Here is a 21,848-nt window from a genome sequence, read left to right as displayed (position 1 = left end):
ATAAACAACTAATAAACGTTAAAAAAAACAGATAAAAAACAATAGGTAAGCCACACAACTAACACACTTAACACAACTAACACTGCAAACACAACTAACAAGGTACAAACACAAGGCGGGACAAGCAGCACAGGTCTGGTGGTCCTATCGAGACAGCCTTTCAGATATTCAGGATCATACACCAAACACGTGCCCAGCAATACAAGAGACACTCCTGTCCATAAACAACACATGCCAGTATGTATAACACACCCAGTAAACATCTGACACTTACAAGTCCGTATTCTGAAACATTGCTCTCTCACCACAACTATTTTACAAGGCCACAGAGATGACTAGCGGGGTTTCCAAGAGTGTTTCTCCTTTTAATAATCCAGAAATCTTGTCAATCTGCCTATAAAACCGTAAAAACACCTTAAAAACTAGTGTAAACTTAAATAAAGCCTTTTTGAAATAGTGAAATGTTTGAGAATACGAGCAAACAGGCCATAATGAGCGAGGAGTGGTTAGTAGTAGTAGTAATAGTAATAAAGATAGTATAAACAACCACATGACAGTCACTCCTCGGTAAACAAGCACTGTATTCGTACCCGACAAGGCTGCAGTAAAGTTCCTCGTTTTTTTTACCGCATAGCAAAGAGAAAAGCCACAAAAAACGGAGTCGATACGTGGTGGTTTTCTTCAAGTGGACGAGGCCGCGAGGCAACAACTACCCAACAGTAGAGTGGAGAGTCAAAAATTTGCCTTCCAGTCCATCAATATTGCTGACCTCTTCCTCTTCCTCTTCCTCTTCCTCTTCTTCCTCCTGCTCCTCTTCTTTTCTTACTCTTCTGGTCCATACACTTTTCTATGTCTATTATTTGCATATGCGTCTCTCTCTCTCTCTCTCTCTCTCTCTCTCTCTCTCTCTCTCTCTCTCTCTCTCTCTCTCTCTCTCTCTCTGTGTAAGGTTTTATGGCAGGTGAATTACATTATTAAGAACACGTAACATCTGTGTGTGAGGAGAGAGAGAGAGAGAGAGAGAGAGAGAGAGAGAGAGAGAGAGAGAGAGAGAGAGAGAGAGAGAGAGTGACGCATATGCAAATAATAGATGAAAGATAGACTGCCTTTGTTTGTATGCCTGCTTGTCTTTCCTTCTCTCAGTCTGGCTGCCTGTTCGTTGATCTAGCTGCCTTTCTCCGTCTGTCTGTTTGTCTGTCTGTTTGTAAATATGTAGTATGTATGTAGTATGTATGCACGTACTGTATGCACCCCACGTTTTACGTATTTATGTGTACGTCAGCTCGTGGTGGTGGTGGTGGTGGTGGTGGTGGTGGTGGTGTTGATGGTGGTGGAGAGGCAGAATGGCTGCGCAGTGGAGCAGAGCAGCACAAGGCCGACCAAGGCTGCACCAGCTGGCAGGTGGCGGAGGCGGTGGCGACTGGACGGGAGGGCGGGATGGAGCGTGGGAAGAAGGAAAATGTTTGTCTTCAGTTTGTGGTGGGCAGACATGAGCGGCAGGCGGAATGGCTGCCGCGTCTGAGGGAGGCGGGCGGCAAGAGGAACAATCGTCACTGTTTGCTGGGATTAATGAGGCAGGTGAGGGAGGCGAGGGAGGCGAGGCAGGCCAGGCAGGCGAAGCGCGGTGCAGGTGTGATCTGCTCAGGAACGCGGGAAGGACCTAATGGGCGTGATGGTGCCGCGACCCAACGGTCATTGTTATTTTGAGTACCTGTGGGCGGGCGCGGCGAGAGGCAGCAGCGGTTGCTTTGCTACCTGGCGATGCAGCGGTGAGGCGATGACCTTCCTGTGCAGGGCAGGCGGCGGTCTGCCGACCTACAGTGCCAACACATGAAATGGGAACAAAGCAAACGACGAGAGCGACGCAACATGTCCACGATTGCATCTCCGCGCTGACACAACAAGGTGGAGCGTCCGGAGGCTAATGTTCCATAAAAGGCGCAGGGCGAGGCGCGAGGCTCCACAGGTGGTGGACTCCTCCACCAGCTGCTCAAGGCCAAAGAGTTCCCCTTCTTCGGGCAACAGGACCATCGCATACGCATTCAGACTGCTAATCACCGGCTTCCTCTTGCTTATCTTCATTACATGCGCTTCGCTTACATCTTTTGACGTACATCGACACTTCTGTCAGAATGCCGCCCTCCCCCGAGCCTTTTAAGAGGATCAGCGGCGGTCTTCCGGCCTCTGCTCTGCGTCACACTCACTAGCACGTGACCGCGGGAGTGAGGGACATGCTCGCGGCACCAGCATTTGCAGGACTTCTACAAGAACCACCGTCAGACAAACACTGAACCTGCACCGCTGCTGTGCCCGGTGAAGGTCTTGGCAAACCCTAAATGTTACGGGTCTCCTGGCGTTCCTAGCCGCACCACAAGCGCTGCAACACACGGCAATACCGAGGCACGATGAGGACCCACCTCCTGCACCTGCCCTCCCTCGTGCCTACACGCAGACCCGCCGCCACCTGCCTCGAGTGACGGGCTGCCCCGGGCATATAAAACTGGAAAAAACGTGTCCACCATGACACGGCACCGCCCACAGACGCCAGCGAGGCGATGGCCAGCCAAAGAACACAGGCGTCTAGTCCCGAGTAATTCTTCAAAGTAGGAAAGGGTCTTCCGGGAGTCCAGGCGGTGAAACAATCTCGGCAGGAAGGCTGGACAACCTCGGAAATGAATCACGACAGAGTAAAAGAATGTGGCGTCACATTTCTTTGTAATCACGAGCGAGGTGAAGACCTCGCAACCTAAACATGGAGGTAAGGTTCTCGACAGCCTGACGTAAGTAAGACATCACTACCGCGTGAGTAATGCGGCTGACCTCCAGGGGCAGCGCACCACCTCAAGAGGGGACAGACTGCCCGTGGCGGCCACGCGCACCTAGTGATTAACGTGTCTCCAATTGGCGGGCATGAGCGACCCACGACCCGCCCCTTACTTCCCCCACGCCCCTGCTTCCCTACACACCTTCGCTCCACCCCGCCCCGCCCCTCCCGTGCTGCTGGAGACGCGGCACATCTCGAGGGAGGAGTCTCGGGTTACTGTGCCGCTGGTGTGGCCTGACCCGCCGTAACCTGGATGCCTGGTGAGGCTTGTGTTACATGGGCCTCCTGTTCTCTCTCTCTCTCTCTCTCTCTCTCTCTCTCTCTCTCTCTCTCTCTCTCTCTCTCTCTCTCTTGCTCCCATCTGTTTCATCATCATAAGTAGCAAGGTGAACAATCTGCTACTTCTTCGTCTTTTCCTCACGTTCCCAGGCTCGTCTCGATTCATTCTCAAGTTCCTGCTTCATATTCCACCTCGCGCTGCTCCTGCTGCTGATGCTACTGCTACTTCATCCCGCCGCGGTTCTTGCCCTATTCTTTTTGCGCCAAGCTTAGTTACTGCCACCTCTCCTCCAATTTCTTCCCGCCGTCGTTTTTGCTTAATCTTTTCCTCTTACTCCTTATCTCCGTGACCTCTCTCTCTCTCTCTCTCTCTCTCTCTCTCTCTCTCTCTCTCTCTCTCTCTCTCGTCCTTCAAATCCTTCTCTATATTTCTAATCATGTTTTTCTTGTTTTTCTTTGTCTTCATTCATAAGTTTCCTTCTCACGTGTTTTATCTTCCCTTCCTAGTTGTTTTTTCCTACTCTCCTTTTGTTCTTTCTGTTGTTGTTGCGGTCGCCATTGTTATTATTGTCCTCCTCCTCCTCCTCCTCCTCCTCCTCCTCCTCCTCCTCCTCCATGTTCTTCCTGCATTCCTCGCCACGCTTTTGTTTCTGCTTCACTTGTTCCGTTGCGTATCGAACAAACCAATTAACCTTAACGCAAATCCAATACGTGCAGCTTGCGTCATTCATTTCATTGTCATATACCCTTTGTTTTTTATCAGGTTTTACGTCACTTATTGATTTCCTGCCTGGCGCGTCATTTACTCCGGTTATTTGTTGACGTAACGCTACAGTGCCGTTTTTTGTGGGTTTTGTTTGACGCCGTGACATTTCCTGCTTACCGAGACCTGCTATTAGAAGGAGTGGTGTTGTAAACGTTTGGAGATGCAGTGTTGTAATGTTAACCCCCTCAGTACCGGGACGCATTTTTACAGTGAGTTTTGGGTATGATTAGACGATTTTAGTTATATTACGAAGGATCTATGGAGGTCAGAAGATTAATGCACAAAGTCTTCAAAATTTTAGTCCTACATAAGTTTCTGAAGCTGTATCAAATCACCAAATAGTAACCAGAATGAATATGAAATCGTGTCCTGACACTGAAGAGGTTAATACTATTGCTACTATTATTACTACTGCTGTTTCTACTATTAATACTACTGCTGCTATTGTTATTACTATTTCTGTTCATGCCTTACTATGTACTACCAAAGAAAGAAGGAAGATGAACTAGAGTGAGGAAAGGAAGGTATAACGGCTCTACTATTATTACTACTACTACTATTATTACAACTATTAGTGTTTATTTTAAATGTTCTTTATTTTCATTTAGATCATTATTTCTATTTTTGTTTCTCATTTCCTCGTTCGCTATTTTATATTTTTTTCTATTCCTCTCTTTTACATTTCTCCTAATTTAATTTTCTTCTTACTTTTTTTATTTCGTTTTTTCACAAGTTAATAATTTTCCTTGTTTTTCTTATTCGGATATTAATTCAAACGTGTCTTATCTTTTATCTGGCGTTCATATCTTTCCTCATTTTTGCTTTACTCTTCTCTTCTCATTCCCTTGTTATCTCTTTATCATTTGTATGGAATCAGTCTTCCTTCTCTTCATTCTCTTCATTCCTTATTATTTCCTTCTGTTCATCTTTTCCATCTTTCTTTCCTCCTGTTACTTTCTCGTTCCGTTTATTTTTCTTATTTTATATTTTTATTTCCTTTGCTTCCTTATTACTTTCCCTTCATCTTTTTCCAAATCCTTTACAATTACGTAAACAAAACTCTTTACTCGTAACCTTTTTTTTATTTCACGTCCTTTCCTTTTCCATTTCTCTTCCTCATTTTTCCTTTTCATTTTTCTCCTTATCTCACTCTCTACCCTTCTTCGTTTCTTTCTCTTCCTATTTCCTTAATCTACCCTTTCTATGTAACGCTCATTCCTCCTCTTCCTCCTCCTCCTCCTCCTCCTCCTGCTAGTCCTTCTCGCCATCCATCTTCGGTCTCCTCTCCTCTCCCTCCTCCTCTTCCTCCCTCCTCTCCTTCCCATTTCCTAACCTTCCATGACCCTTAACTGACTTCCACCCACCACTTTGTTCCCCTTCCTCCCTCCCTTCCTCTCCCTTCCTCTCCTTCCTTCTTCCTTCCTCTTTCTTCTATCCTGCTACAGTATAGTAGAGAGAGAGAGAGAGAGAGAGAGTTTATTTTTTCTACGACAGAGAATAATAAAAGACAAAGATATGAATGAAACTGAAGAAAAGGCCAGAGAATGAGAAGGGAAGGAAGGAGAGAAAGAAGGAAGGAAGGAAGGAAGGAAGGAAGGAAGAAAGAAAGAAAGAGAGAAAGAAAGGAAGGAAGGAAGGAGCTAAAAGAAAAGAAAAAAAATCGAGATATAGGAATGCAAAAACGGCAAATAAGACGAAAAGGAGAAAGAAAGAAAAGAAAAAGAGGAAAAAAGTTAAAGGAAAAGAGAGCAAAAAATAAACAAGAAAAAGAAAGACGGAAAGAAAATTAAAGTAATCTTAAAACAAAGGAAATAATAAACAAAGGAACAAAATGAATGAAGGACAAAAAAAAAAAAGGAGAGTAGGAGAGACAAACCAAGGAAATACAATATAATGAGGAAGGAACAAGGAGAGAGAGAGAGAGAGAGAGAGAGAGAGAGAGAGAGAGAGAGAGAGAGAGAGAGAGAGAGAGAGAGAGAGAGAGAGAGAGAGAGAGAGAGAGAGAGAGAGAGAGAGAGACCACAACGCACCACATAAAATGATCAGATGAGGATATTGTAGAACAGTGAAACCTCAGCTAGCCAGACCTGTACCGCGTCCCACTGCCCTGTCTTGCCCTAGCCCGCCCCGCCAACCCCCGCCAAGCCCCGCCAAGCCCCGCCAAGCCCGCCCAAGACCCCACCAAGCCCCCACACAAGCCCCCATGCTCCGTCTCGACAACGCCCCCCCCCCAAGAGAATCCTGTGCCAAGTTGTAATCCTCAAACCTGTCTAAAAAGTATATTTCTCTCTTTTATCCTCGTGTTTATTTCTTTATTACTGATTTAATTTGATTTCCATGTAATTTCGCCTGGTTTTTGTTGAGGTCTTGCTGTATGTCTGTCTCTCTCTCTCTCTCTCTCTCTCTCTCTCTCTCTCTCTCTCTCTCTCTCTCTCTCTCTCTCTCTCTCTCTCTCTCTCTCTCACACACACACACACACACACACACACACACACACACACACACACACTAGTGCAGATGTTGTGTGCACATCGATCCATAACAGTATGTGCGTGTGGATGGTCATGTACTTACGTGCGTGCGTGTGTGTGTGTGTGTGTGTGTGTGTGTGTGTGTGTGTGTGTGTGTGTGTGTGTGTGTGTGTGTGTGTGTGTGTGTGTGTGTGTGTGTGTGTGTGTGTGTGTGTCTAAGTGTGTATACGGAAGGTGAATATATATATATATATATATATATATATATATATATATATATATATATATATATATATATATATATATATATATATATATATATATATATATATATATATATATATATATATATATATATATATATGTATGTGTGTGTGTGTGTGTGTGTGTGTGTGTGTGTGTGTGTGTGTGTGTGTGTGTGTGTGTGTGTGTGTGTGTGTGTGTGTGTGTGTGTGTGTGTGTGTGTGTGTGTGTGTGTGTGTGTGTGTGTGTGTGTGTGTGTGTGTGTGTGTGTGTGTGTGTGAGAGAGAGAGAGAGAGAGAGAGAGAGAGAGAGAGAGAGAGAGAGAGAGAGAGAGAGAGAGAGAGAGAGAGAGAGAGAGAGAGAGAGAGAGAGAGAGAGAGAGAGAGAGAGAGAGAGAGAGAGAGAGAGGTGAGCGTATGTATACAGGAAGATGCCGTAGATCAATACACGCTCATACACGAGGCAGAGTTTATACAGAGGCGTCCGTGCTGATTAGTTATAGTGTGTGTGTTTGTGTGTGTGTGTGTGTGTGTGTGTGTGTGTGTGTGTGTGTGTGTGTGTGTGTGTGTGTGTGTGTGTGTGTGTGTGTGTGTGTGTGTGTGTGTGTGTGTGTGTGTGTGTGTGTGTGTGTGTGTGTGTGTGTGTGTGTGTGTGTGTCCGTCATCTTATACAGACACGTGTGCAAACTTGTGAGAGAGAGAGAGAGAGAGAGAGAGAGAGAGAGAGAGAGAGAGAGAGAGAGAGAGAGAGAGAGAGAGAGAGAGAATCATATTACTATTTTCAAGACCAAGTTCATGCGTTTGTTTGTTTGTTTGTTTGTTTCTTCGCCAAGTCCTTTGTGGGAGGCACATATTTCTTTTCCGCGTCTATCTATTCCTTATTTGTGCGCGCGTGTGTGTGTGTGTGTGTGTGTGTGTGTGTGTGTGTGTGTGTGTGTGTGTGTGTGTGTGTGTGTGTGTGTGTGTGTTTGTCTATGCATTCCTTTGGTACATGAACGCAAGCATGTTTATTTTCTGACCTTGAAATTCAAAGCACCAATCAATTAACTGGTATACACGCGTCAGTTTGTATGATATGCTCCTTTAAGTACTCACTTTAATTACCATAAGCAAGTGTGACTGGAAACCTCAAGTGTGTGTGTGTGTGTGTGTGTGGGTGGCGGTGGTGGTGGTGGTGGTGGTGGATGAGGCGGGGGCGGGTGACTCTGGTCTCCCGCAATAGTGGTTTAGCCGCGGCCCTGCCTGGTGCCACCTCTCCCTCACTCACTCTCCCTCGCACTCACTCCCTCACACGCTCCCGCCCGTTCACCACACCCGCCGCCCGCCCGCCGCCCGTGCCCAATACCCCTGCCTCTGTCTCGCGCTCCTGTTCCACTTCATCTTATCCTCCATCACTGTGAGTAGATCTTTCTTTACTTCATCACAGCGGAACACTTCTTATTACTATTATTCGGATCTCCCCGCTCTTTTCTCGCCTCCTCTTGTTTGTTCATCTTTCTCCATTTGGGACTTGCTGTGTTCCTTGCTTTTTCTGTTTTGTGCAAGTGCTTGTTTTAGTTTTGTTTGCTTTCTGTGTCTGGTGATGATGTTTTGATATCCGTGTTTGCTGTGTGGTAGTTGATGTTTGTGTTGTTTTGTTTTGTGTGGTGATGTGTTGTGGTTGTCATGTAGTGTGGTGTATTGTCATGTGTCCCGTGTTGTGTTGTGTTGTGGTGAGGTGTGGTGTTGTGGTTTATGGTGTGATGTGATGTGTGGTGATAGTCTTGTGGTTGTTATGTGTTGTGTTGTGTTGTGTTGTGTTGTGTTGTGTTGTGTGTTGTGTTGTGTTGTGTTGTGGTGAGGTGTGGTGTTGTGGTTTATGGTGTGATGTGATGTGTGGTGATAGTCTTGTGGTTATGTGTTGTGTTGTGTTGTGTGTTGTGTTTTGTGTTGTGTTATGTTGCGTTGTGTCGTGTTGTGTTGTGCCGTTGTGTAGTGAAATGTGATGTGATTTATGGTGTGATATGATGTGTGGTGATGGTGTTGTGGTTGTCATAGAGTGTGGTGTGTTGTCTTGTGTCTTGTGTTGTTTTGTGTTGTAGTGAGATATGGTGCAGTTCTTAATGGTATTCGTGTTATGTTGTGGCCTAGTGTTCCACCACCACTCTATAATCATGCTCTTGTTGTTTTGCTGTCACGTGATTGTGCCCCAGTGACGAGGCTGTGTGTCAGTGTGCTAATGGAAACCGAACCAGCAATAAAGGAAGACGGTGTTGTTTCTCTTACTACTTCGCGTTCACTTCAGACTCGTTCTTACGTAATGATCACTCAGCTCACTTCAAGCAGAAAATTATACAAAAATCATGTGTATTAAATTGTATCTGTGTGTGTGACCTGTTGTCGTGATAGTGCTGGAATTCATTTGGTGTTACTACTACTACTACTACTACTACTACTACTACTACTACTACTACTACTACTACTGCTGCTCTTTTTTTTGCCGCTACGTACTATCGCTCTTACTTTTACTACAACTATCACTACCACTGTCATTACACACATATTCAATTACCCGGTATAGCCTGGAGATATGAATTAATTAACATTCCGATTGAACGCTATGGGGATCTTGCATCATAGTGAGCGATGGTGATGGTGATGATGGAATTGGTGATGACATAGAAGGAGGTAATAATGCTGGTGATAGTGATGCCTGTTTTAGTATTAGTGTCAATGGTGATGAAGGATGAATGTTTAGTAATCGTTATGGAATTTGTAATGGTGGTAAGATGGTGACGATGGTGGTTGTGGTAGTGATGAAAGTGATGATGGTAATGGTGATGAAGAAAATTAATGATGGTGATGACAGGTAGCTTTGATGATGAAGGCGAGATAGGTAGATATGGAAGGGATGGTGATAATGAAAGACATAATTCAAGAGTTAGTTATGATGATGAGGGAAAGAATCTGATGGAGGTGAAAGGTGATGATGGATGTGGTAGTGATGATGCAGTTAATGATAATAATGAAGTATGGTTATGAGAGAAGACACGATTTTTGATGATGATAAATATGGTGATGATGACAGTAATAATGATGATGATGATGATGATAATGATGATGACGATGATGACTGGCAGTAATGACGGTTCTAATAGTAAAAGTAATAATAATGATGAGAGAGGTGAAATGTGGTGAGATAAAGCAGAAGTGGTCATATTCATGGTGATGATTAAAATTTTAACAATAACATCAATAATAGTGATGAGAGAACTGGGAGACAAGGAAAGGTGATGAGAATGAAAATGGAAGTAGTGATGCAGTATTAGTGGTGAAAATAAAAATTGATCTGGTAATATTTGTAAGCAATGCAGTATGGTGATGATAAATTGGGCAGTAGTGGTGAAGACATTGGTGTTGAGAATGAATATAGAAGTGGTGATGCAGTATTAGTGGTGAAAATATAGGTTAAAGTGGGAATTTCAAGGCATTTGTCCCTGTCCTTTGGTAAATTCTATCGGCTGTGTAAGGAGACTCGCGACTGAGTGGGCCTTCTTTCCTTATATTTTTGTTCCTCTTGGTCAGTTCTCCTCTCTTACATAAAAAAAAAAAAGAATATTCATAGACACTGAAATGATGATGATTAGGCAGTAGTGGTGGAGACAGTAAAATGTGCGTGTGTGTGTGTGTGTGTGTGTGTGTGTGTGTGTGTGTGGTGTAGCGTCCATTGTTTTGGTGTTGGTGCTACGCTAAAGTATTGTGGCGTTATATATGCAGAAATGGCGTCTTGAATGGTGTTGGGATGCTGTTCAGAATAACAACAGCAGTAGTGATGCAGTATTAATGATGAAAATAAAGGTTGAGGTGTGAATTTCTAGACACTGGAATGGTGATGACAGATTAAGCGTTAGTGGTGATGCGGTGTCAGTGGTGAGTTTCTTGGGCGTCCAGCTACACACAATGGTCCCATCGCTCATCACTCATTCCTGTGGTGATGCGCCAGGCTGCATTATTCATCAACCGCCTTATTGAGTCACTGGTGATGCGCCTGTTCACCAATTTCTTTTTGACGACTTTGAGTGGATTAATACCAGTAGCCTCTCTCTCTCTCTCTCTCTCTCTCTCTCTCTCTCTCTCTCTCTCTCTCTCTCTCTCTCTCTCTCTCTCTGGTTGTTTCGTTCCGATTGTGGTCGTTTTGGTTTCTAGCTAAAGGAGGAGGAGGAGGAGGAGGAGGAGGAGGAGGAGGAGGAGGAGGAGGAGGAGGAGGAGGAGGAGGAGGAGGAGGAGGAGGAGGAGGAGGAGGAGGAGGAGGAGGAGGAGGAGGAGGAGGAGGAGGAGGAGGAGGAGGAGGAGGAGGAGGAGGAGGAGGCGAAGGAGGAGGTTGGTGACAGTTCCTTGCCAATTCTTTTTTACTCTTTTATCATCTTATCTTCTAATTTTCCTTTTACTGCCTTAATTGTATGCTTAATTACCTCAGTCTCTCTCTCTCTCTCTCTCTCTCTCTCTCTCTCTCTCTCTCTCTCTCTCTCTCTCTCTCTCATTTCATTAGCTGTTTCATTATGCATTTTAATTCCATCGTATTTCTTTTAAGTGTTCCAATATCATTCTATTGTTTTCGTGGCTCATTTCACTCTTCTAAGATGCACTATTGTTGTTATGTGGGTTTTGGTGTTGCAGTGTGTGTGTGTGTGTGTGTGTGTGTGTGTGTGTGTGTGTGTGTGTGTGTGTGTGTGTGTGTGTGTGTGTGTGTGTGTGTGTGTGTGTGTGTGTGTGTGTGTGTGTGTGTGTGTGTGTGTGTGTGTGTGTGTGTGTGTGTGTGTGTGTGTGTGTGTGTGTTCGTAGTGTACCCTTGGAATAAGTAGCATCCACTTTTTTGGTGTTGGTGCTACGCTTAAGTACTGTGGCGTTACATATGCAGAGATGGTGTCTTGAATGGTTTTGGGAGGCTGTGTTGCTACCCCGAGTTGTGCTGTGTTAAGATGCAGTGTTGAGATTCTGCGTTGACAAGCTTTTTACATAATGCGTTAGGAAGCTTCAAGATGCTGTGTTGGTTAGTACTGTGTTACGTCAGAGTGTGGTGTTGTGTGTTTCAGTATTGTTTGTTTGTGTCATGTGTGGTGAGTGTCGTGTCTATGAATCAGTGTTACCTTGTGCACAAAGAAAAATGTAACTTAACAAGGTGAGCTGAGGCTGTGCTCTGCTGTGGCATAATTTCACTGTTAGTTTCGCTTCTGGTATTTCCCATCTATTGAAACACCTGACATTCCTCTCTGAACCCCCTGCATCTCTCTCACACTCCCCTCTGCTCTCACCCATCCCCCCCCCTCTCTCTCTCTCTCTCTCTCTCTCTCTCTCTCTCTCTCTCTCTCTCTCTCTCTCTCTCTCTCCTCCTCCATGTGACTTATCTTCAAATCCAATGTGACCCCATCAGATTAAACCCTCTCCATTCCCTTCCTCCCTCACCATTCCCGCATCAACTTTATCTCAGATGGTTGCACACACACACACACACACACACACACACACACACAACAGCTTCAATCATCACTGACCTTTCCAAAGAGAATCGGTTGTTAATCTCATCTATTTTACGAAGCATAACGGGCCAAGTGGAAGTTTCGCCTTGACTCCAAAATAATGGATGACGACGTGAGAAAGATAAGAAGAAAGAAATCTGATAAGAAGTAGAGGGAAAAAAACGAGTGACCGTGAAGGAAATATATACGATGCGTTAGTGGGTGATGAAGGAAGTGACGTTGTGTGACGCTGAAGTGACGCCTGAGATCGTTAATTAAGGATGACAGTTAAGGAGGACAATGGATCGGGTAACTGCGAGACTGAGAGGAGAAAAAAGGAACGAGAAGAAAAATACAAATAAATAGCGAATGGAAAAACGGAAGCAAACACTAATTACTGTCGATTGAAGAGAAGAAAGAGTGCAATTATAACTGTTATATATATCGGTGCCTTTGTTTATTGAACCGAGGTGTGTGTCTGTGTGTGTGGGGAGGTCGTGTTTGTGTGTTTGTATGTTTTTTTTTGTGGTTAGGTAATGATTGCACAAGATTTACTATAATGAAGCATGTACACAATGACACACACACACACACACACACACACACACACACACACGCGCGCGCGCGCGCACACATACAAAAGAAGGTGCTCTGTGACTACCTGGGAAACACCTCACTAATTAGATGTAACAAAAAACACGCTACATATTAACACAACCGCAACACATCCGGCCACCAACACACCACAAAGGTCGATCAGTCGAGGAGAAACACAACGCAATCCAGACGAAGAGAAGAATGTAACACAATATCACGTGACCCAAGCAAACACAGCGCAATCAGATAACGAATAGAGTCAATACATAACAAAAGCGCACGCAACACCACTGAGGCCAGCAAAACACAACGCAACACATGGAACACAAAGAAAATGAACACAACACAACAAGCAATACAGTAACACAAACGCACAGCAACAATACCACTAGAACAATTTAAACGCTAGAATTACAAACAGAACTTAAGAAAAGATAAATAAAACAGAATTCAGTACCTCCAAACACGACCTACATACATTAACACATACATTACAAAATATTAAAAGCAAAAAAAAAACACAGAAGCAGACACAGATCAACAAACACTCCTTGCATCATTTTTCGTTCCACTGTCCACTCTCTCCTCACACTGACAGTTTAATAAAGTAAGAAAGCAGAAAAGTGTGCGAACTTGACCTGAATTTTATGGCAGACTGCGATCAGGTTAAGTAAGAAAGAGAAGCAGTTGGGGCGGTCGGTCTGGTGGCGAGGAGGAGGAAGAAAGAGAACAACGAGATAGAGGAGAAACATAAAGCAACATAAAGAAAGAACAAACAGTAGCACCTTAGTTTGTGTCTACGTGGCTACTGAAGAAGACATGAAAGTGATTGAAAGAGAAAAACACAAATGAGAGAGAGAAAGAGAAGATGAAGAAGAAGCAAAGGCATTAGTAACAGTAGTAGTGCAAGGAAATTAAGCATGACGATGTAGGAACAAGAGAGAAAAGACCAGTAGTGGGAGGAGGAGGAGGAGGAGGAGGAGGAGGAGGAGGAGGAGGAGGAGGAGGAGGAGGAGGAGGAGGAGACGAAAAATGAGAAGTGAAGTGCAAACAAATTAAGCATGAAGTAGGAGCAAGAGAGAGAGAGAGAGAGAGAGAGAGAGAGAGAGAGTAGTAGTAGTAGTAGTAGTAGTAATAGTAGTAGTAGTAGTAGTAGTAGACCAGCAGCAGGAGGCGATGAGGTAAGGGGTGGGGCGGCGGGAGTATAATAGTGAGTGAACGTCCTTGAGGGGATGGGACGAGGTGTTCCAAACATTTGGCTTCCCTGGAGTCAGGTGTTGAATCATGGGAGGCGATCAGGAAAATTCTTAAATACGATACACTTATTCTTTACGTCACCATTTCCGAGTATCTCAACGCAACGATTCTGAAGGTTACGCCAGACGGGTTTTTGCTCTCCCCCCCGTCTCTCTCTCTCTCTTTCTCTCTGGCTCTCTCTCATTCGTTGAAAGGAATAACACGTGTGCAGCATTGGAACGTCGAAGAGTCATGCTTTATTCTGAATTTTGACTTATGAATGTTTGAATGGAATGTACGTAAAAAAAACACGTATAGAAAACTGGAAGGAATATCTAAGCTTTTGTCAAACTTTTTTTCGTAAATGTAAGGATGAAGTGTACACAGAAAAAATACGTGTACTTAATTTGAAAGAAGAGTCTTTGGTTTTCTTAGTTTTAACTCGTAAATGTAAGAGTGAGATGTACTTTGGAAAAACCCATGTACGATATAAAGAGATTGCTTATGTTTTGTTCAGATTTCTCATTCAAATGTAAGAAAAACATGTACAAAATAAAGATGTCTAGTTGTAAGTTTGATCATTAGTAGGAAAATCGAACATGGATGTCCAATATATGGAAAAAAAAACAAATATAAGGAAAAGATTTAGTAAATGATCTATTTTTAAATACAAATTAAAACACACATCGAGAACTTCGAAAAAACATATATGTAACTCATACTTTTTTTCACTACTTCCCAAAATAAAACGAAAAATAACTAAAAAGATGAAAACATGAAAGATCTTAATTTCTTTATTTCCCAAGTCAAAATATGAAAAAAGTAAAAAAAAAAACATGAAATATTAGTAGTACACGTTAACTTCACCTCATATCCTTCTTTCTTTCAAAACATTAGAGGAATTAGTGAGCATTTCCACACATCCCAAAGGCAACACGTGTTAACATCTTCAGTACTGAGACGCATTTTTACCTTGACTTTCAGGTATAATTAGACGATTTATTTACATTAGGAAGGGTCTATGGAGGACAGAAAATTAATGGCCACAGTCTTCACTATTTCAATCCCCACATATATAAAATCACTAAATAGTAACCTGCATGAATATGGAAATGCGTCCTGGTACTGAAGGGATTAATCAAACATATCAAGAAAAACTGATTGAATTACCTCTCCTAACTTTCCCGTTCTTTATAAATCAGTGAGACAAAAGCCACCAAAACATTCCAAGCCACCATAAAAGGTTCCATAACTCTCGATAAACAAACAATTTCCTAATATTTTGGTGACCTTTATTTTTTGTCACCCTGAGCGTCCGTCACCTATATATCTTTTCTCTCACGTGTCAGCCTTCACACCTTTGATTTTTTTCCCATCCTTCCTTCCTTCCTTCCCTCCCTCCCTCCCTCCCTTCCTCCCTCCCTCCGTCCCTTCCATTTTCTCTACCCTCATTCTTTTCATCTATTCTCTTCATCCATTCTTTTTTATCAATTTTTCATCTCTCCTTCAATCCATCCATTCTTATCATCAATTATTTTCTTCCTTACTTTAGGTTCATTTTTCTTTCTATTCCTCGTCTTCATTATTTTCTCTTTGTCTTTATTAATCCCTTCCATCACTCCCCCATTCTCTTAACCCATTTCTTCTTTCCTTTATCCATCCTCTTCCTCCTTTCACCTACCACATACACCAAGCTTCTCTCCTCCTTCCTCCTCCTCCTCCTGCTCCTCCTCATACTCCTCTCTTCTTCCACCTCTTCCTCTACATTTCCCCCTCTTTTCTCCTCCTCCAGCTCAACCTTTTCGTTCCTCTACTCTTCTAGCTTCCTTTTCTCACAAACCTCCCTTGCCTGCCGTACTCTTTCACTTCCTCCCTCTTCCTCTTCCTTGCCTGCTTCAATTAGTCCTTTCCGCCTTGCCCTTCCACCCACCACCACCAGTCTATCTCGTTTAACCTGACTAAGGACTCCAGATGTTGTGTTTTGGTGCTGACGTCCTTGTGAGTGAGTGAGACAGGGAGAGAGAGAGAGAGAGAGAGAGAGAGAGAGAGAGAGAGAGAGAGAGAGAGAGAGAGAGAGAGAGAGAGAGATGAAAGCACCACAATGACTGCTCTCTCTCTCTCTCTCTCTCTCTCTCTCTCTCTCTCTCTCTCTCTCTCTCTCTGTCAGAAAGGGACTCACAGGCAGACAATTAGAATAAAAATAAAGAAAGAAAATCGAGAAAAAAGTGAATTGAAAGAGAGAGAGAGAGTTTGTTTCACTTCCTGGTGTATCAAATCAAGGGTAAACAATGAGAGAGAGAGAGAGAGAGAGAGAGAGAGAGAGAGAGAGAGAGAGAGAGAGAGAGAGAGAGAGAGAGAGAGAGAGAGAGAGAGAGAGAGAGAGAGAGAGAGAGCACCAAGGCACATTTTGCAAACAATCAAAACATCATCATGAGCTTGACAAAGTGTTCATGTGTGCTTACGTGCGTGTGCGTGTGTGTGTGTGTGTGTGTGTGTGTGTGTGTGTGTGTGTGTGTGTGTGTGTGTGTGTGTGTGTGTGTGTGTGTGTGTGTGTGTGTGTGTGTGTACGGCACCCTCACCGTTGTCCAAACTTCGACAGGGTTGGTCCTTTTTAACTTTTCTCTCTTCCTCTTCCTCTTTCTCCTCCTCCACCAACTCCTCCTCTTCCTCCTCCTCTACTTCATCCTCTCTCCAAAGGTCTTTAAATAATTCTTCTTTGTATTCTTATCCTTTCCAACATCCTCCTCCTCCTCCTCCTCCTCCTCCTCCTCCTCCTCCTCCTCCTCCTCCTTCTCCTCCTCCTCCTCCTCCTCCTCCTCCTTCTCCTCCTCCACCTTCTCAAAATTACCACTCTTAAGTCCTTCCTGAAGACTCTAGACAATTTCTCTACCTCATATCCATTCCACTTAACCTTTTAAGATATCTCTCTCTCTCTCTCTCTCTCTCTCTCTCTCTCTCTCTCTCTCTCTCTCTCTCTCTCTCTCTCTCTCTCCCTCTCTCTCTCTCTCTCTCTGGGTATGAAACGTAGTATTTGCATTATCATTCTTCCCACAAAAGGATTTTCCCGCAAGACTCCAAACCCCAATTGCAAAAACCAGGATTCTGCAAGATTTTCGAGGCACGTTTTCTTTGTCAGCGGGAAAAATCTAGCATGTCTGTCTGTCTGTCTGTCTGTCTGTCTGTCTCCCTTCGTCAGGTGTTCCTTCGGCGCCTCTGCAGCATTCACTCCTTGCTCTTAATTGTCCTCTCCGGCAAAGGCAGTTCAACGTCCTCTCCTCCTCCTCCTCCTCATCCTCCTCCTCCTCCTCCTACTCCTCCTCCTCCTCCTTCTCCTTTGCCTCCTCCGTCTCCTCGTAGGTCATGTGTTCCAAAGACGGCATTGTTGTCTTCCAGCCCACTCGCCCATCCGCCCACTCAGCAGCCCACTCCGCCGCCCATCTTGGTAACTCAACCCGAAGGCGTGTTTTCAGCTTCTTCACGGGCGGGAAAGTTCGACCTTGACCTTCCTGTGCCTCGGTTCTCTTGTTTCCTGAGCTCACTTCGTCCGCCAGTTTTCTCTCTCTCTCTCTCTCTCTCTCTCTCTCTCTCTCTCTCTCTCTCTCTCTCTCTCTCTCTCTCTCTCTCTCTCTCTCTCTCTCTCTGCATGACGTCATTTCCTTAGGTCGTGATGAAAACATTCCTTCACACACACACACACACACACACACACACACACACACACACACACACACACACACACACACACACACACAGGCGGCAATTCTTCACGCCAAGGGGTCATCTAAGTCCAGCTCACTATTTGTATATTAAATCGACTCCCTGAAGCTCAAGACGCGAGGAGGGGAGCTGAGGACAAGACGAAGGGTGAAGCGCAGCGCGAGTCGGAAAACTCAAGACTAATTTAGGCTGGGCAGAAGCTTGGGCCTGAGGAGGAGGAGAAGGAGGAGGAGGAGGAGGAGGAGGAAAGTATGAAAGGAGGGGAATACGGGGGAGGAGTAGGAGGAGGAGGAGGAGGAGGAGGAGGAAAGTATGAAAGGAGGGGAATACGGGGGAGGAGTAGGAGGAGGAGGAGGAGGAGGAGGAGAAAGAGGAGGAGGAGGAGAGGTTAGCATGTTGGACTGGAGGAGCATGCTAGGGTAGGAGGAGGAGGAAGAGGAGGAGATGAGGAGAGAAAGGGTGGAGGAAAGGAAAGGAAATAGCTTTGAATGTGTCGATCGTGAGTCAACGGCGCCTAAACACACACACATAGACACACACACACACACACACACACACACACACACACACACACACACACACACACACACACACACACACACACGCATTCCCCATTACTTACACAATATAACGGGAAGGACAAGGCGCAAAACTGACTTCAGATGAACAATTAACTCGTATTTTTGCCGCGGCTAATGGCCTTTCCTTTGAGCCACCCCGGCAGGACCAGACACAAAGAGAGGGTGATCAGTGCCTGCCATGCTGCTGATTACTTCCTTCGCTCCTGTCATCGCCTCAAACGTACGAGCCGATCAAAACAACTCAGGATAACTTTACTCTTTTCAAATTCAATGTTGCAAAAAGTGATTATAATGTGAAGAAGTTGAATTTTCCTTTTTTTTTCTTGAAGTTACGATTTTACTACTTAATTTCTTTTAGGTCGTCAGTTAGAATAGTTGTTATCTTATTTTACTAGTTTATTGTTTATTGTTGTTTTGTATTGAGCGTGTGGTTTCGAGATTAGAAAAGTGATTATTATTCTATATTCTCTGTTGGAAAACGTGGTTATTTCTATACATTCTAACTAATATTTGCTGTTAAAATTCTGTCACAGGAAGCGAAAATGTTAACGTTTTTCACATCTTAATTAAGGAAAAACGGTCTTTACATCTTTTTATCTTTTGCCAAATTTACAAGCGCACCAAAGTAACTGAAGAGAACTTATTTCCTTTTAAAAACAAAAGATACGAAAGTGAAACGAAAATGCTGACACTTTCTCACATAATAATTTAGGAAAAACGGTCTTTACATCTTTTTATCCTTTGCTAAATTTACAAGCATACCAAAGTAACTGAAGAGAACTTATTTCCTTTTTAAAAAACAAAAATACGAAAGTGATTTTTTTTTTGCTGAGATTCTAAGGAGTGTACAATAACTTCTTTATATATACGTCCACCTGCCGCACCTTGTCTCATTAATTATGGCAGGTGTAACGAGCAGACACCAGGTGATTTCATGCGATTTCTTGGCATTTTTAAGACAGGCACGTGATGGGTGTATGATAGACCACCACCACCACCACCACCATCCAAATGCCTAAGCACGACCGTACCCGTCCGACCACCGCCCCCTGCTGTTAATGTGGCAGCATGACCGCTATTGAGAGAGAGAGAGAGAGAGAGAGAGAGAGAGAGAGAGAGAGAGAGAGAGAGAGAGAGCTGGTGACAAAAATGACGAGGAAATTCTTAGTTTGTGGCCCCTTTTGAGCTTCGAAAAATGTGAACCGAGGTGTGGAGGCAACATCTTATACCCCCCCCTCTCTCTCTCTCTCTCTCTCTCTCTCTCTCTCTCTCTCTCTCTCTCTCTCTCTCTCTCTCTCTCTCTCTCCACGGTTCGATGGAAAGGGAAGGAGTACAACATTTTCTCTCCACTCGCTTGTTGCTACTTTTTGCACTAATTTGAGAGCCAACAATGAAAGGTCGGGCAAGGTCACAAGCAGCTTCTCTCTCTCTCTCTCTCTCTCTCTCTCTCTCTCTCTCTCTCTCTCTCTGTACCGTTTCGTGGATCCATTATGCGAATTCCCAAAAAGTAGGCACGTTGCCCTTCCTCCTCCTCCTCCTCCTCCTCCTCCTCCTCCTCCTCCTCCTCCTCCTCCTCCTCCTCCTCCTCCTCCTTCATCATAACATTCTTGGTGTTTTTCTCAACTGTAGGAAAGTAACATTCAAAAGACAAAAGACAGGAAGAAGAGAGTAAAGGAGAAAAAAAAGGAGGGCAACGAAGATAAGGAAAAGGAATCGGGAAACAAGAGGAATAAAACTGATGAAAAGGAACACATAGATAGACAGATTGACACACACACACAGAGATATATACACAGACATACAGATAGACACACAGATAGACATACACACAAGTAAACGCAAGAATAGACACAAAATACGAAAGAAAAGAAAGTAAGAATAAAGAAACAAGAAAATAAAAGCGAAAGGAAGAAAGGAAGGAAGAACGAATAGGAGGAAGAATGAAAAAACAAATAGAATTACATAAAAAAATAAAAATGTAAAAAAAAAAATGGCAGAGAGAGAAAGGAGTGGAAAGGCTTAGGGAGAAAGAGGGAGAGTGGGGAGAGGAAGGGAAGAGGGAAGGGAGGAGGGGAGAGGGAAGGGAGGGGGGGAGAGGGAGGCAAGTAAGGGGTCAGTGCAGGTAAGGGTCAACAGTCCCTGGCAAGAAAGGTGTTGTGACGGCCAAGGTTGTGGTGGTGGTGGTGGCGGAGAAAGGTCGAGGTAATAGTGGTGGCGGTGATGGTGGTGCTGGTGGTGGTGGTGGTGGTGGTGGTTAGCTTCAGTTTTTTTTTTTTTCTCTTCTTCTGATCTTTGCCTTCCTTTTCATACTTAAATAGTAAAGAAAATGTCTATATCATCAGCACTTACCTACACACACACACACACACACACACACACACACACACACACACACACACACACACACACACATAGAAGGTTGCGTGTGTGTGTTGTTTATTGACGTGGGGAGTGCATATCTCTCTCTCTCTCTCTCTCTCTCTCTCTCTCTCTCTCTCTCTCTCTCTAACCACTGGGTCTAATCATAATAACCTCTTTTCTTTTAACTTTCGTTTTATTTCATTTTCCTTTCATGTTTCCTTTCCACACAGTCTTTAGTTTCTTTCCTTCCCTTCCTTCACTTTCGTTATCATCCAGTTCTTAATTCCTCTCCTTTGTAATCTTTTTCCTGTCTCTCACTTTCCTCCCCCATGCTCTATCTCCATCACTTTTCCCTTCATCTCCTGTTCTTCTGTCTAATTTCCCGCTAATTTTTCTTTCTTCCACTCCCATCACAGCATTTACCTCTAATCCACCCACCCACCGACCCACCCACCCACCCACCCATTCCCCAATCAGATCACCCATTTCCCAGTCCTTGCCCCTTTCTATTAAACCACCCCTACCCCCAACAACCAGTCCCCATGTCTAGTACAGACCCCAAATCTCCACCTCACCCAGTCCCTACTGCATGCCAATCGTCTGACCGCATGGATCATCGTCAACATCAGCCACAACACCTGAGTTTCTTTACCTGAAGTTGGTTGGCCGTGCAGGGAGTGGAGGGTGTGTTTGGGGGGTGCTGGGGGGAAGGGGAAGGTCACGAAGGAAAGGAAGAGAAGAAAGACACGGAAGGAGGGAGGTGGAGAGGGTAAGGGCGTGAGGGAGAGCAGTAAAGGTTGGCAGAGGTGATGAAGGAATGAAGGAGAGAGACGTAAAGAGGAATAACTTTAAGGACAAGAGGAAGAGAAAGGTGAGGTGAAGGAACTGAAGAAGGAGAGAATGAAGGAATAAGGAAAAATAAAGGAACTGGAGGAGGAAGAAAAGCAAAGAGGGAAACAAGAAAAGGGAGGAGAAGAATAGGATGAGGAATAAGAGGAAAGAGAAAGAAGATGAAGAAAATAATGAAGGAGAAGATATATGAGAAACGAGAGAGAGAGAGAGAGAGAGAGAGAGAGAGAGAGAGAGAGAGAGAGAGAGAGAGAGTGTGTGTGTGTGTGTGTGTGTGTGTGTGTGTGTGTGTGTGTGTGTGTGTGTGTGTGTGTGTGTGTGTGTGTGTGTGTGTGTGTGTGTGTGTGTGTGTGTGTGTGTGTGTGTGTGTGTGTGAGTGTGTGTGTGACAGGTGCATAAGAATACTATACAAGGCAAAACAGAAGGGGCG

At 44.3% G+C, this 21,848-nt stretch overlaps 1 protein-coding gene across 2 annotated transcripts in view; it reads left to right on the top strand.

Moving 5' to 3' along the window:
- Nucleotides 1–21,848, top strand: part of LOC123512982 (UPF0746 protein DDB_G0281095-like) — a 111,586-nt gene that overhangs the window by 25,228 nt on the left and 64,510 nt on the right. The window contains exon 1 of one of the 2 annotated variants that reach the window (XM_045269746.1): nucleotides 7,795–7,978. The exons of the other annotated variant lie outside the window; for it this stretch is intronic. The gene's annotated coding sequence lies outside the window, so the exon portion shown is untranslated. Of the gene's footprint in view, nucleotides 1–7,794; nucleotides 7,979–21,848 lie in introns of those variants that run through there. 2 annotated transcript variants of the gene reach the window in all.

The sequence above is a fragment of the Portunus trituberculatus genome, chromosome 35 (assembly GCF_017591435.1).
Source record: "Portunus trituberculatus isolate SZX2019 chromosome 35, ASM1759143v1, whole genome shotgun sequence".
NCBI lineage: Eukaryota > Metazoa > Arthropoda > Malacostraca > Decapoda > Portunidae > Portunus > Portunus trituberculatus.
This window is presented reverse-complemented; position numbering and strand designations above follow the sequence as displayed.